At 47.3% G+C, this 15039-nt stretch overlaps 2 protein-coding genes across 4 annotated transcripts in view; one reads left to right on the plus strand and one right to left on the minus strand.

The window, feature by feature from the left end:
- Positions 1-15039, plus strand: part of LOC149339944 (acetylcholinesterase-1-like) — a 245475-nt gene that overhangs the window by 147052 nt on the left and 83384 nt on the right. The gene's annotated exons all lie outside the window — the stretch shown is intronic.
- The window catches only part of LOC149339948 (acetylcholinesterase-1-like), a 56303-nt gene that overhangs the window by 21486 nt on the left and 19778 nt on the right, over positions 1-15039 (minus strand). Inside the window, exon 1 of one of the 3 annotated variants that reach the window (XM_089548654.1) lies at positions 2132-2263. The exons of the other annotated variants lie outside the window; for them this stretch is intronic. The gene's annotated coding sequence lies outside the window, so the exon portion shown is untranslated. Of the gene's footprint in view, positions 1-2131; positions 2264-15039 lie in introns of those variants that run through there. 3 annotated transcript variants of the gene reach the window in all.

The raw sequence follows: 15039 nt of genomic DNA on the forward strand, positions 1-15039 counted from the left end.
CCTCATGTGGTCGCAATTATCCGGAGCCCTCCACTACGGCGTGCCTGATACCCTGAGTCGCTATGGGACGTTAAACCCTAAAACATTAAACCATAAACCTAAGGTTCTGCGTCTGTGAAGGTCACAAGAAAACAACAGCAAACTACACTTTAATAGTAAGAGTTATATTTGTAGGTAATCATTGCGTGCGCAGGTATCAGGATATGATATTGGTTTTTCATGCCACATGTACAAGGAAAAGCAAAAACTACTCTATACATTGTTCATGTGCTTCCTCTCCTGCTAGTATTCCCCTTAAGCAACTCATGGTCAAGTGGCAAATGGTGATGCATTTGTGAGCGCGGAAAAGTTTCGGACTCTTAAACGACCTCAGTCATGGGTCCGCACCAAAAGTTCAAGGGAAGATTGGAGGCGGGAAATAAACTGGAAAAACTACAATCCGCTGTTTGAGACCGAAACCAGCGGCACTCATACAAGCGCAGAGTGCGATGACAGGCGAGTAAGCGGGCAAGCAGGAGAAGGAACCGGCAGAAATGTTTACAGCAAGTTGCCGTCCAGGCCCATGAGGGAGCAAAGAAGAATGCCGCGAATGAAATGTTGGGAGCCATAGTCGGGTTGAGGAGATGCGAGGTGAAAAATATGTGGTTGTTAACGTTTCCTCGAAGCCGTCAGTCACGGCGATCTAACCGTAAACATCACTTAGCCGAGTTCACAAAGGCCAAGGTTCTCGTCTTGTCGCTTTTCAGACTCCGGCGGCAACGCCTACGGTAGCTGCCGCGTCGGCGTCCGGTGCGCCTTCCGATTTTACGGCGCACGCGTTGCAGTCCGCCGCTGACGCGAACAGCCTTAGTGTGCCGAGAGTTGTGTCAACACTCGACGTTGGAGTACTTGTGCGATGCGCGAGCTGTGGACAAGCTGCAGGTTTTCTGGAAGGCGCTATAACTCTTCTAGAAGACACTGGAGGTCTTCTCTGGGCAGTGCTCAACCTCTGTTGCAGCGAATTTTTGGCTATGTCTTTCGGTTATATAATCAAGGCCACTGGGAAAGAGAATGCATTAAGGGCGTATATGAATGTCAGCCGAGCCACCAAAGAAACCTTTTTTTTCTCATTTGTACTCGACCTTAGTGCTCGAGATGCGCGGTACCCATAGTCAAACAGGCGCACAGCATGTGCCTCGGTTCGTGAACAAGTGGCAACAAAGGAGAGTAAGACGAAGAGGGGGGGAGGGGGGGGAACGAATCAGCCTACAAGTGCGCGACTGCAGCAAGACGCCCGGCGAAGGATGAGGAAGATTTGGCCTGGAATGACACGTTCTGTGACGTCAAAAAAATTCAGGGGGGTACTTTGTTGACCTAAAGTGCGGTTAGGCGAAAGCCTTTAGCGCGTTGTTGCTGCTTGTGTCACTGATGTGTGGCTAAGATGTTAATTAAGTACACAATTTTTTGTGAATCTTAAATGCTGGAGACACTGGAGGGCGTTTGGCAGGCATCCGTCTGATCCGACGCCTTTCTGCAAACACTCTCCATCGTCCTAGACAAGGAAACCAACTTACGCGTTGACAGGGAGTAGCGTAGCCATTAGCACGCTCGGCTGCGGAACGGAAGGGTGGTGGTTCGAATCCCATCGAGCACGAAGATTTTTTTTCTGGTTGGACTAGAAAAAGCGTGACACCTCTGCTGACAACCTTCTGTCGACAACCTTTGTCGTCTACGATGAGGCATTAAAGGCTTTCGCCTTAATAATGGCGTAGGAGCACCCTCAGCTCTAAATGTTGTGAGCTAAGCATAGTGTGCTTTTCGGGGAGGGACTAGTTGTCGGATAAAGGCACATGCATAGTCCTGGTTGGTTTGCACGGCTATGCTGCAACTGGCACACACAACAAGTTCGGAAACAACTGTACCACTTTAAGCGATTCCTATGTCGTATGAAGGTGCGGCGAAGAATGCTCGGTACTCTGAGACTCGATATTCGGCCGAACTTCGAAATGAATTTCAGATCTGGAGTTCGCTCAAATACCTGACTGCGACAGAGGACTAAAGGAATACGAGAGCGTTATTCTTTCTCTCCTCCTGATTGCGAAGACAAGCGTTACGAAAATATCTAATATTGTTACATAGTGCTGCCACTCACCGCAGTCTTTCCTACAACACATTCTGTATTCGATGTCCTCTTCTCTGTGTTCCGCTTCCAAGGGCGGCTGGTGAGAGAATAACCAGGCACTGTTGTTCCTCAGGTCTTCTTTTTTGGTCAGAATGTTCTCGACTCATTTACCGGTCCCAAGTGAAAAAAGAAACTGGTTCAAGTACGACCACTTTAGGGCGTCTCTTTTTTCTTTATCTGTGTAACCGACTGGTTGGCAACCATACAGTCTATACACTCTCCGTCCAAGGCGGCGCACTCTCAAGGATGCTCGAGTATTCCGGGAGCGCCGCATTTACAATGATCGGAGGGGAGTGGAACAGGAACAAGTAAACAGCAAAGAAGGTTCGGCCCTCATATCGTCATATCGCGATTCCAAATATATAAGCAAGCTGTACTTACGCTGTCGGACCTGTTTAAGAAGTAGCAGTTTTGGCAACGAAGTTGCCGTCGCGGTATTTCAAAGACCTGCTGGCGGAGACACACTGCCTTATGCAATGTTTGTTTTGTATTATTTCTGTTTGCTTTAGATTGCACAAAGGCTAAGGAACTGGGCGCGGGTGACGTGAGAAGTTCTTTGGGTCTTTGACATCTCCACTCTGCTAAACGCGTAAATATAAATGCACTAAGTACTGCCTTATTTCATGAGAGACTGAAAGTAGGGCCATTTAAGGGGCGCGGTTCAGGTGGCGAGCATTGCAGTAAACCTACAGGAGTTAAGGCCTCGTTGGTTTGGTCATGAGATGAAGTGGGATGAACAGTTCGGAAGGACAGTGCTGTAGATGGACATCGAAGGGAAAAGGGCACGGGGAGGGCCGAAGAGAAATGCTGAAGAAAGATCTTTAGAAGAAGAATCTGTATCGTGGAACAGCCCAAAACAGTAAATAGTGGAGGACGCTCATTAAAAACAGTAACCCCACATGCAGAACTGGGATCAGCTGAAGGAAGGAGTTAAGGCAGGAAAGGAATTCTATGCTGATTTTTAGTCACAAAAGTAAACGTAATGCTACACCTAAAATTAATGGAGGCGCCTAAAGGCTTAAGGCTCAGTGTGTCCAGTGCCTCGTGATCGCAGTTGAAACAGATATAAGTATATAGTAATGCTAACGTGATTTTTATCCTTGAAAAAGATTCCGTCATAAACTCAAATATTATAGAGTGGTTATTTTTTCAGTCCAGTTGCCACGGGACACTTATCATGGAATTTCTAATAAAATAAGAATGTTAGGCTTCAACTGAAAGGCTTGTTTTCAGAACGGCGATAATTGGCATCAGTTAAGGCGTAGAAAAATCTGCAAGGTAAATTAATCCCAAGATGGGCGCCCCAGAGATTTCGGAAACGCATCTTATACAGTGGAAACATCAGCAATCATGCAGGTATTCTATAGCCAAGGTAGCCAAAAAGGATGCGTGAAATAGGACAGAAGATATCCAAGAGCCGCCGCGGTGGCTCAGGGGTTTCGGCGCTCGGCTTCTGTCCCGAAAGACATGGGTTCGATCCCGGTCGCTGCGTTCGAATTTCGATGGGGTCGAAATTCTAGAGGCCCTTGTACTGTGCGATGTCAGTGCACATTAAAGAACCCCAGGTGGTCGAAATTTCCGGAGCCCTCAACTACGGCGTCCCTCATAGCCTGAGTCGCTTTGGGACGTTAAACGCCCATAAACCAAGTTGAACCAGAAATATCTAAGAGGGGCTGTGCACGGCATGTAATCCTTCACAAAAGCAGCAAGAAAATGATGATTAGAAATGGTGTCCGATAGAGACACGGTCTCCCCGTCATTATTTACTGCAAGGTTCTAGCACCATTTTGAAGTCTGTGTTAGAAAGAATTAGCTGTGGGGGTTATTGCCAAACACATCAGCCGCACCTTGCTTGGTGATGACTATGCTCTGCCAAAGTAACTCAGGGGCTGACTAACAGGGTGAGATAGCGCATCCAAGGTTTCATGATCTGGGTGACATAAAGGGTCTCAGCATCATTGTACCATGACCCAAAAGTCATGGCCTGGTGCAGGGCTCGAGGCTCGATCCGGTAACCTCTGTCGGGTCGATTAGATATAGGTAGTTTGACAGCGTTGTTGTAGGAATAGCTGTAATGGGAAACACCTTTGGGGTTTCTGCTGCTGCAGCGAAGTTGTCAGCAACCGAAAACTCTGTGACGTGTAAACATAATGTGACCGTTACCTCTCGAGCGACAATAATTTTTTCTCCATTCAAAGAGCATTTCCTCTGACCTCATGACATCATGTAACCAACCAGACATTTCGCTCTTCAAAACGTATACCTGAGCGCGCATCTGTTAGAAGATATCTTATAGGAAGCCATATTTCTGAGTTCGTGAATTCCTCGCGCGACACCTGCACGGTGCTAGATCGACAATCGCATTTTTTTTTTCGGGGTATAGAGGTTTTTTTTTTTTTCCTTCTTCGATTCCAGGCTGCATAATAGAGCCGTGCAACCCAATCATGTGCAATGATGATTCATACGGCGGTTATTTTTACACAGCTTACCTTCTGAACTTCTGTGCTGAGAAAGACATTGACTCGGTTTCACAGACCGCTTTAGAATGGTGCAGAATGCTCATTTTGTCAGGACGCGGGCCTCAGTAGCATCGATGCAAAAAGAGCGGGAAAGTTATTTTTGGTAAGCATAAACGCTTAGCGTGAAAGCATGAACTAGCAGCACCCTGATTACTGTGGCAGGTGTTTGTAACGTCGCAGTTACTTCTGACGACGCGCGTCTTTATTTACTAGACCAGCCAGGTGTGGCGTCAACGACATTTCTGAATTAACGGTCTGAATTGACGGTCTCCTGGAACTTTTTCAACCCCTCCTCTCGCGTGCACTTTTTGCCTTTCGGTTGCCAAGTCAGGGCGCCACACTCAGGCTCCACGAAAGCGCCGTAATCACATGAGAGCGCTGTCAGCCGTTACGTAATAGAAATGTATCCTCGCATCTGAGCACCCTTGAGCTCGGCCGCAAGATACCCAATATAAAAGCGATCCTGATTTACGAAGTTTTCAGAACATCAATTTCGGGCTCTTGGCCGCGAGAGCGGGTGTTTACATGTCGCCACAAAAACAAGAACTAAAAAAAAAGCATGACGAGCCTCAGCAAGAAGGTAAAAGAACCGCGAGAAAGTCAGGCCGGTAAACCAAACATAATGAGTAAACATTCCTTCCGCTCACTCCTGGCCATAAATACAAAAAAAAAATGTTTTCTCTAGCCTCTTGTTTTGTTTTCTAATGCGGCGAGAGGTTGTTTTCAACCAAGCCGTCGTGAGCTTTGCTGTTTCCGCGCTCGACGTGCTGCACTTGAACACGCATTCAAATGACAGTACACGCGCGTAGCGACCTACAGCGTTCGTAGCGACGACGGAGTTCTCTGCCCGCGGGTTGTTTTCTTCATCGCTGGCGGTTTTTGCGCGGCACTATTTGCCATTATCGCCAAACGGAGATCTCCTGATTGAATACGGTGGCTATGATTTGGAAGGCAGCATGAAGGAAAGCAAGGTTACGTCGCCGCCGGAGGGCGACCTTGTTCAGTACGAGTCGCGGCGCAGTAATCATTACTACTTCTGTGCCAAAAAAAAAAATTGTTTAATGGGAATCCTTAGTTAATAGCTTCTGCAGCAGATATTCGGAACGAGCCGCCTCGTTCGTATCGCTCCGCTCAGTCTAGTTTATAATGCATTTCGATGGACCCCCTGAGTAGTCTTCCTTAGGTTGATATTGCTCGCGATATCGTGTGGATTACGTTGCTCTAGGTTTACTGCGTTTGTCAATATACAAGGCAGAAAAGGCAGAGCGCATGGATGGACACGGTTCTGTTATGATTACGCACGTTGCGCGTGGTGATCAGGTCCTGACCCTAGTTCAGTTAGCACTAGCAATGCTGGGAGATGGGTAGCGTTTAATAGGAAGGAACTGTAGCTCGAACGATTGAGAAAAATGCGGAGAAAATTACCCTGTTTTCAAGCGTTCATAAAATCTTGGGCATGGATTACCATCACGCAGAAGGTGTCCGGATTGTAGAGTGAGATGCTAGGAAACTCGAAATTTTCGCATTAGCGCACCTCTTTCTATGGGGTATGGACGGAATAGAACAAGAACAGAAAATAATAAACCAACACTGGAAAAGGTAAACTTAAATGCTGATGCCCAGAACAACGCTACAAAAACAAGAAGAAAAGAAATATCATTAATCATTTGGGGGTCCTCAGTTTGTTTGTTTTTTTTTCGCTTGAGAGTCCCCATTTTTGTTTCTTTCGGTCTGATCTTCTTACTTTGCGGCCTTTTTTTTCCATTCCATTCATACCACATGGAGCGCAACTGCTTCCGAAACATTATAGTTTGGCATTCGCAAATGCCTTGGCATCTCCTGCATTCAGTCTTCTAGACATTTTTCGCTCTTTGACTTTTTACGGGCACGCTTTCAAGAGCCGCTTGGAGTAAACGCCCTTGAAACCTTCGCAGCCCACGCCCATGGTTCTCGCGGCTTTTGAGCTTACGCCGCTCTCTCAACTAGGATGTCAGAGGGGTCAGTGTCTTCGGAAGTTTGCATAAGGAGAAGCGGCGCCGTGTTGTCGCTTCGCGGACACGAAGATTGCGTTCCCAAGTGCTCTCTCCGGTAGGTGAAGGGGGTCGGCAAACATCTTAACACGAGAGCCGCTGGCAAGGCAAACACCAAAAGTGTTTTTGTGATAGTTATGCCACGCTTTATTAGTATGCACCGGTAAATTATTTTCCCTTTTGTTTCATGTCAGCGCGAAAAGAGTGCATCCGCGTGACTTCGTCTGCAAGCGAAGAGCAGAGCTTTTGACAATGAGACCCTTACGGCTCCCTTATCCGGTCGTATATTCGTCTGCGGCGCCTTTTTTTCTCGGAAGGGGCCTGCCCATTTGCTCAGCTGCGTCACAAACATCACACAAAAAGCGCTTGCCGACAAAGCATCCATGGACCATTCTGTTTTTGTGTGGACTTTCAAGGCTCGTGCCTCCAAATGCAGAAGTGCCTCCAACGCCGCCAACTATGCGTAGCTAGAGCAGGCGTCGCTTAGGCCTGCATTGAGTCGAGCCTTGTTCTCTTGGTCATCGAGGCTGTCGTCTTATTTTGGTTAACCCCTCTTTGTCTACAATCAGTGCTATGCAGTCTTTGCAGCGCAAATACATGTGACTATAAAGGGCAAAGGGAACGTCCCGTCTGTCAGCGACAAGGCTGTGGCTAAACCCTCCAGCTTTATGTCTCGATTATTGTCTTGCATTCCGAGGAACCGGCCACGGCCGCCAGGCTTCATCTGTCACGTCAGACACTTTCGCTCGACGCGCTTAATGGCTGCCCCACCCCCTTGGTCCTGCACTTCGTCACATTACCGGTGAGGTCAGCGGCTTCCCGCGGAGATGCCATGGCCACAACGCCACTCGCAGAGCGGAGGCTTCGCGCAAGGCAGGCGGAGGGCTAAAAGGGGGCCGTCAGAGAGCGTCCCTAATCCTCGGTGACGTGCAATTACGGGCCTCACTCGTACTTCGCGCTGATCCTACGTCATTCCTGTTTGTTGTCTTTGTTGTTACCTCTTTTCTGCTTCCTTTTCGAGCGAAACAAACCTCCTCTCCTCCTCTGTTGAGTGCTCGAAGGCGCTCAACAGAATAGGTGCTCCGCAGCTTCTGTCTCCCCGCCGAGTACGGCAGCGCGCGGCCTTGACCTTCACCCCTTCCGACACAGGCTGCACGGCAACGGATCCGAACCGGCCGGTCGGACCACATCAGGGATGGGCGTAAACAAGCGCCCCAGGTGCAGGCTTATGCCGACGCATTGTATATACCCAGGCCGCTGAATAACAATGGTCGATTACGATAAGCTCTGCGGAGATATTCAGGCCGCCGGTGCTGACGAGTCCCACCAGGTCATCGGTGGCACACTGCTGTAGGTCAGGAAGACCAGGTCAGCATGGCGGCGGGGTGCTTTTATGTTTTTTTTATACGCCCTTTCTCTTGCGAAGCTTTATTACTAGCGATGTGACGAACCTGTTGAAGCTCTGGCTGAACTAGTTACGTGTAGGTTACAGATGCCGAAGTGCCTCCGACAAACGCATTCAAGAGCGATGCGTAATGTACGTTTTACGAATGCGATGGGCATATGTCATTGAGGCCACTCCGGTCGTTCCCTCGGGAGTAGCAGCTATAGTGGTCGGGTGAGGTGCGCTCGAGAGTTAGCCTAATGCGGCATCCATGTTTCTGAGCATCTTGAACGTCGTCTCCTGCATGTCTTGCGCCCATACGTGAAATTCGAGGCTGTTGCAGCCGCATTTCTCATCACGGAGGGGCCCAAAAGTAATGGTGTGTTTCTCCTGGAGGATGCGATTATGGCAACTCTGAAGGATTATGTAAAGTGATCACTGAATATATCAAGCTCACAGTACACAAATATATTTGAGTTTTTCATGGCAGATGTTTTTCAGGAATAACCGATGTGCTCACAGGGTCGTACCAATGCTAAGGCCTGTCTCTTAATGCTCTGCACTGGGGCATGCTGTTTAGGCCCAAAACCCTCACAATGTTCGCATCCCCAATTCTCGTCTGCATGAGAAGAGGACAGTAAAAGAAAGGTTAAAGCGACAAAGGGGACTGTCCAGAAAGTGGACAATTTAATTGGTTGAAAACACCGGTTTGTGTCTTCACCTCAAAAATGTCCAGTGTGGAACCCATGTACAGGCGCGGACAAAAATAAAGGAAGCACGCAACTGTGTTCGAATATTTTTCACGCGTCACCTAACTGAAATTTCCAGCAGTGGGGCACGCATGCTGGTAGCGGAGGTTGGTGGGCTTTCTTGTAGACAAACAATGCTTCTGCATTACCAATGGAGAAAGCGTGATTGCACTTCGAACCCAATAGCGCGCTCCGTTTACTTATGGCCGCGCCTGTACAACACTAGTACAACGACATGTTTTCGCTCCCGTATTAAAAAGCTGCCTCTTTTTTTTTTGTGTACCAACTGTTCACCGGAAAAAAAAAAAGAACGCATAAACGTGCGCTAAAACAGTTTACACATTTTGAACAAAGCAGGCGGAGCGCGGGGCTCTACGATATTCGAAGACGACGGATAAAATACCTGCCGTGTCCGCCGTCACTACTGTGCACTCATCAGCCCCCACAGATGCCGATAGAACGCGCGGAATCCAGGGAGCATTCTATTCAGGCTTTAATGCTTGTCTTCCTTTTAGTTCAGCTCTTTTATAGTCGCTTGTGCAACTCGATTGCGTTTTTCGAACCTGCGCTATTACACTGTTTTTTATTATTTAACAATATACTGTCTCTTCGAAGTTCGCGAGCATATATATCATGCCTAAAACCTGTGCAAAGCTCTCTGTGACCGAAGAAGGTAAGAGGGAAAAGCGGATGCCTTATTTCTTCATTAGGTCTCAAGGAACGAGTTAAAAACAGTGCGGCGGTAGATACTATGTTGGATACTAAAATTCCGGAGGTATACACGCTCGTAAAAAGATAATGGTGCACGCATGAGACTCCACACACGCGGCTGGCAGAGTCCAGGAATTTTGTGTCCGTAGAGTCGTGAAACTACCACTACAAACGCGAATAGAACGCACCCCTCCCTCCCCACCCCCTCGCCTCTCATTGACTAGAAGATATTTCCGTGATAAGCTCCAGTCGTTGAAGAAAAACACATTTGCTTTTTAATTAAGCCTGTGCCGTTTTCAAGGAAGCGAGAGCTCTCCGGTTCAGAAGGTTTCACACTTGCCTCAACTGAAGAATAAAGGTGATGAGCCCCTGATATTGCGTAACAGTCAAGGCTTAAAAGTCTCAATCGTATCAAGAAACTGAAGAGCCTTGTGCGCTTCATTCGTCAGGGTTTTTTCTCGTTTCTCAATGTGAAAGACGACGAGCCGTGTAGATACTGCATTGTTCGATCTATCCAGAAGGATACTCCGTTCCGATGGAGTGTAAACGATCCTCCAGATTCCATTTCGTATCGCACTGTAACTGCCAACGAGCCCCTGACTACAATCAACAGACGCATATTTCTTCTTGGGCAACTAGCGCCATCAATAGGGCGATCTCGAGCGCTCTAATCTGCATACCTTGGTCAGGCAGTTGACCTCCACATATAGAAAGCGCAAATCGATCCTTATCCCAGAAGCGAAAGTAGATATTACGTAAACACCGATCGCTATCACCAGCCTAGACCCGTTATACAACAGGGAGGCCTTAGTGTCACCTGTCTCCAGGGATGCAGTCTAAAGGTTGCCGTGCACTGCACTGTTTGCTTCAGTGTTTGGCCTGCAAGGGCTTTTCTTTTCCTTGGCTCGTTCGGCCTTAGATGTGTGGAGAGAACCGAACGCTCTTACTATCACTTGCGGCCTTCTTTGCACTAGACAGTGCAGGCCTATGTAACCCTATCAGACGCACTCAATCAGCACGACTTTAATCCCCAAAGGAGCATCAAGCAATCGCGAGGAAGGTTATGAGCGGAGGCCTTCATATGGTTCCACTTAATAGGCGAAACTCGGTCAAAGCTTGACACTTTCTACAAGGCCACGAATTATTATGGACAACAGACACAACGGCCTTCGGCGCAATGCAGGAGCTCAGTTTGTAATCGCGCGGTTTGCATCTTAAATCGTAATCGGCTTTCCATACAAATCACTTCAACAAAACAAATCAAACGTGCGTATGTATGGTTTTTATTTCATGAGAAGGCATGCTCAAGTGAGCAGGTCCGACTATGCTATCGTACACCCAAGCTAACTTTTCTCTCACTCGCTCTCCCTCGAGTCCGGGGTTCTGCATTCCGTTCCAGCTTCTGATCAGCATTAACGCGAGATAATCGGCATGCATTGATCTGCATTCTTTTTCACGAGTCGAGTATAATACGACCCTGCTAGTCCGTTCTACGCAGTGTTTTCCGGCTGGCATTTTGGTTTTAATGGTGGAGGTTGGTTAGAACGAAAGATCACGTAACAGCGTCTATGAGAGAGACGGTTATGGTGGTAGGATTTAAATGCATATCAAGCAATTCACGCAGTAAGGGGTGAGACAAAAGAGCAGTATCAGCTGATAAGGCCAGTGCTTGTCGCCTTGCCGTTCCCTTATAGCCTCGTACGTGAAAGGTGTGGCTTTTATAAAGCCGGCGCGATGCCCTCCGCTGATGGGGATTTTCCTTGGCCCGAGGATGTTCGACATTAAGGGCGTCGGCTCTATATTGCAGTAAAGTATGGGTGCAGTGCAGAAGTCCGCGCAAAACACCGTCCCCTGGCGCCATCGGTCTTGTAAATCGCGGAGGGCCGTCTTTCTTGCAGCTACACCTACAGACTGCACCCCGGACAACAGCCTTGTCAGCGGCTTGTGGACTACAACTGACATCAACCAAATTTGATTCCCTGCAATTTATGTGCACATTTTTTTACTATTTCGCAAACATGACCACGAATTCTGGACCAGCACTTCTAAATCTCTAGGCTGCCATCACGTGGCTCATCGCTTTGAGCATTCAAAAATTGCGCGTTGACATCATTTGTGACATAAGAAAGAAGAGAGTGACCGAGCGGCTGCAGACCACAGCGTGATAGACTGCTAGGCTTGCTGGCACTAACTGGGCGCTGTTCTGAATTTTGTGGCATGTTAGCGATTCGCTTGAAATCAACATATAATAGATTCCAGCCCGTAGCACGCTTAGGAGTCATGACGTGTTACCCGTTGCGGCCGAGAATTTTTGTGTTTCCACTGATCGTTGTGTAGTAATCGGATTAAATTATCCGACACTCCTTCTTCGGCGGCATCGGTCAACGGAATAACAACCTTAGCATGCAAGAACGCGAAAGTAAATTCGTTAATAGGGTGTGAATTCGATGCCAGGGAATCGTCCAGGCGGAAGAGGCAGTGGTTTCTTTGGCGAGTGTTTCCCGGAAGCTCTCGTATGTTATTACAAACTCGTAGACTGCATGTCGGAACGTATATCACATGGTACGGACATACCACAAAAATCCAAGATATTGCGAAAATCAACGACCAAACTGCGACTGGTAGGCGGTGCTGTCCCACTCACACCCGCAATATCACCTTCGGCTGATCAACCGGGCAAGAGCTTAGGCAGAACCCAATGGGCTCCATTAACGACGGCTGACCCAACTAAGCGCGATTTATTCTGTTCATTAAATGTGTTTTAAACACTAGTTGTTCAATTTTTTTTATTCAAACAGTGCACAATGTTTCCAGATGTTTTCGTATTCATTCTGCTGGTTCCTTGTTACAAAACCGCGTGATATGCTACTGTTTTGATTCTTCCCTGAAATATGAATGAAATTCTGCAACTTGAAATTAAGTTGCTACTTTCGGTTAAGCGTTAATTAGCTTACATTTTGTATTCGGGCTTCATGCTCATCGGTATGAAATAAATATGTACCGTGCGTTCAATATTTACAGGTCTTCATACAATGATACCTGACCACTGTCCTCACAAGCAATGCTTAGGGCAAACAAACATCTCTCGTGTAAGCATTCGAGCTCATATTATTCTTTAATAGCACTGACTTTCTCTGTCAGCCCTCCTGCTAGCATTTTATGAGCTGGCAGTGGACGCACAACGGAAGAACGTTTGTTTCTACATTATAGTGCAGTTTTCCTGCTGTTTCGCAAAAGCGACATCGGAGATTTTTTACCCTCTTGCCTGTCTGACTGTGTTCGCTGCGCACCTTTTATCGGTTTTAAGTTACAAACTGAGTTAACACTGTTTCCTGGTTTTTCCTCCCATTTCATTCTGAAGTACAACCAGTGTGATGTGAAGGGGGATAGTTGGGTCTTTCTTCCCTCGCACTTTTTACCACTGATCCTCATTGAAGATCAAGACTTATGCAGTATCTGTCTAATAGTAAGGGCTAATCGAATGGATCACTGCATTATTTGATACTATCATTTTTGCACAGATATGGCATGCTTCGAATCTAAGGATGATACTCAAAGAAGATATTTGTGCTTTTTGGTGAAAACAATCACCAGAAACCTTTCTGTCTGAGTGCAGTTAAAAAAGCGGCTCCATGTTTTCCTTCGTCCGTCAAGTTGTGGGTTCGCCAAGGACTCTGTGAGCGTGAACTAGTAGGCACGCGCCGCCGCTCAAACCTTGAGATTGGGTCTTGCTGATCGCTGTTTTCGATAGGTACGAGGAGCGACCGGCAAGAGCGCCGCCACCGATAATCTTTGTGTGTATTTTGTTTCCTGCTTCTTCTATCGCGTATCATGATTCGATATCGACGTCACGAAACGAGGCTCCGTTCCTGTACACTCATTGGATGTCGGCCGCACAAGGTTATCTCAGGAGCCGTACGCGGACCCGTTACTTTATTTCGGGGCGTTGGAGAAACGTGAACTGTTTCCCACTTGCGTAATTAATTTTCTTGAGCTGGAACGATACGGGCCACATTTTAAAAAATCCACCCGTGCCAAAAGCGGCGGGCTGATGATGGGAATTAATGCGAAGAGTCAGCTAATGTCTTCGCCTTTCTGCGCCAAATACTGACCCCAACACTTGGTTTATGGATATTTTTTTCTTGCGGGATTGGTTATTGAAAACAAATGCGAATATTTTTGCTATTTTAAGCACGCGATGGTGAAAATTAATTCTAAAGAAACAAAAATCGTTTCATATTGTTGGCATAACTAGGGAGGCTGCAGGCTTTGAATATTTTCATTTTATAGTGACGCCGAACTGTTCGTCGTCCTCAACTACGCATGAATTATTAAGAAAAATCCAAAATAAGTGCGAACACATGGCGAAAGAGAGAATCTTAGAGATACGTGTATAAGTAACGATTTGCGTTTTATATCGTGGCTTGCCTTGTTGTGAAAGGCATCGTTTGCTTACAGGGATTTTTTTTTTTTTTTCAGGACTTACAGAGCCTGTCTTCTTGGTTTCGTTTATGGGGGTTTAACGTCCCAGAGTGATTGAGGCTATGAGGGATGCCGTAGTAAAGGGCTCCAGAAATTTTCCCCACCTGGGGCTCTTTTCAAGTGCACTGACATCGCACAGTACTCGGGCCTCTAATATTTCGCCTCCATTGAAATGCAACCGCCCCGGCCGGGATCGAACTCGCGCCTTTCGGGTCAGCAGCCGAGCGCCATAACCGGTGAGCCAATATGAGATCTCGGTCTATCTCGGGGTGGCTGACTGACACGAAGAACACGTGTAGATGTGAACCTCTTGCTATTACTGATGAATTCTATGAAAAAAGTTCCTATGCTACGAAGAGTTTACAAGGAAGCTGCTATGGGCAGAGCCGAAACTTGCGGAGGGTTTTCTCGCTTTAAACAAGTTGAAACATGGATCGGCGACACGCTTTGTTACTGGCTGCCTTCGACCAGTCAACGTGAGCAAAGTATGGTGGTTATGTGCCAAGCCGTCTTGCAGGGCTGCCGTGAGGCCATGTATGAATATCTCTAGTTGTCATGAGTGGTGTTGAACCTAGACCTGTCTGTAACTTTGTCAGATGATTTCGGTTTGAAGCACTTTGTGGTGATATTCATGCGCTGCCCGCTAATGCGGGACCGAAGTAGCAATCGCTCAGCTTCCTGCCGCACTTTGCAGAAAAATTCCTAGGCTGATGACGATTTATGTTTACCTTGCTGTCATAATCAAGGCGCGAGACCAAAGGAGCGATCTGGGCCGGGAACGGTTCTCCGGTTTTCCTGAACAAAATGTTTGGCTGGTTAAGTAAAACTTGAAGGTGAAAAAAGCAGCTGTTTCCTTTCATCCCTTTTCCTGACGGAGAACTTGTGCACCCAAAATCTTTTCTCCTGGTCAGAAGCGCAACCAAAGTTCTCAGTTACCCGATAGACGCGGGTCTGATCTCGGCCGTGCCTGTCGAATTTTGACGGAGGCGAAATTCTAGAGGCC

The sequence above is a fragment of the Amblyomma mixtum genome, chromosome 6 (assembly GCF_055824585.1).
Source record: "Amblyomma mixtum isolate Tamu chromosome 6, ASM5582458v1, whole genome shotgun sequence".
Classification (NCBI taxonomy): Eukaryota; Metazoa; Arthropoda; class Arachnida; order Ixodida; family Ixodidae; genus Amblyomma; species Amblyomma mixtum.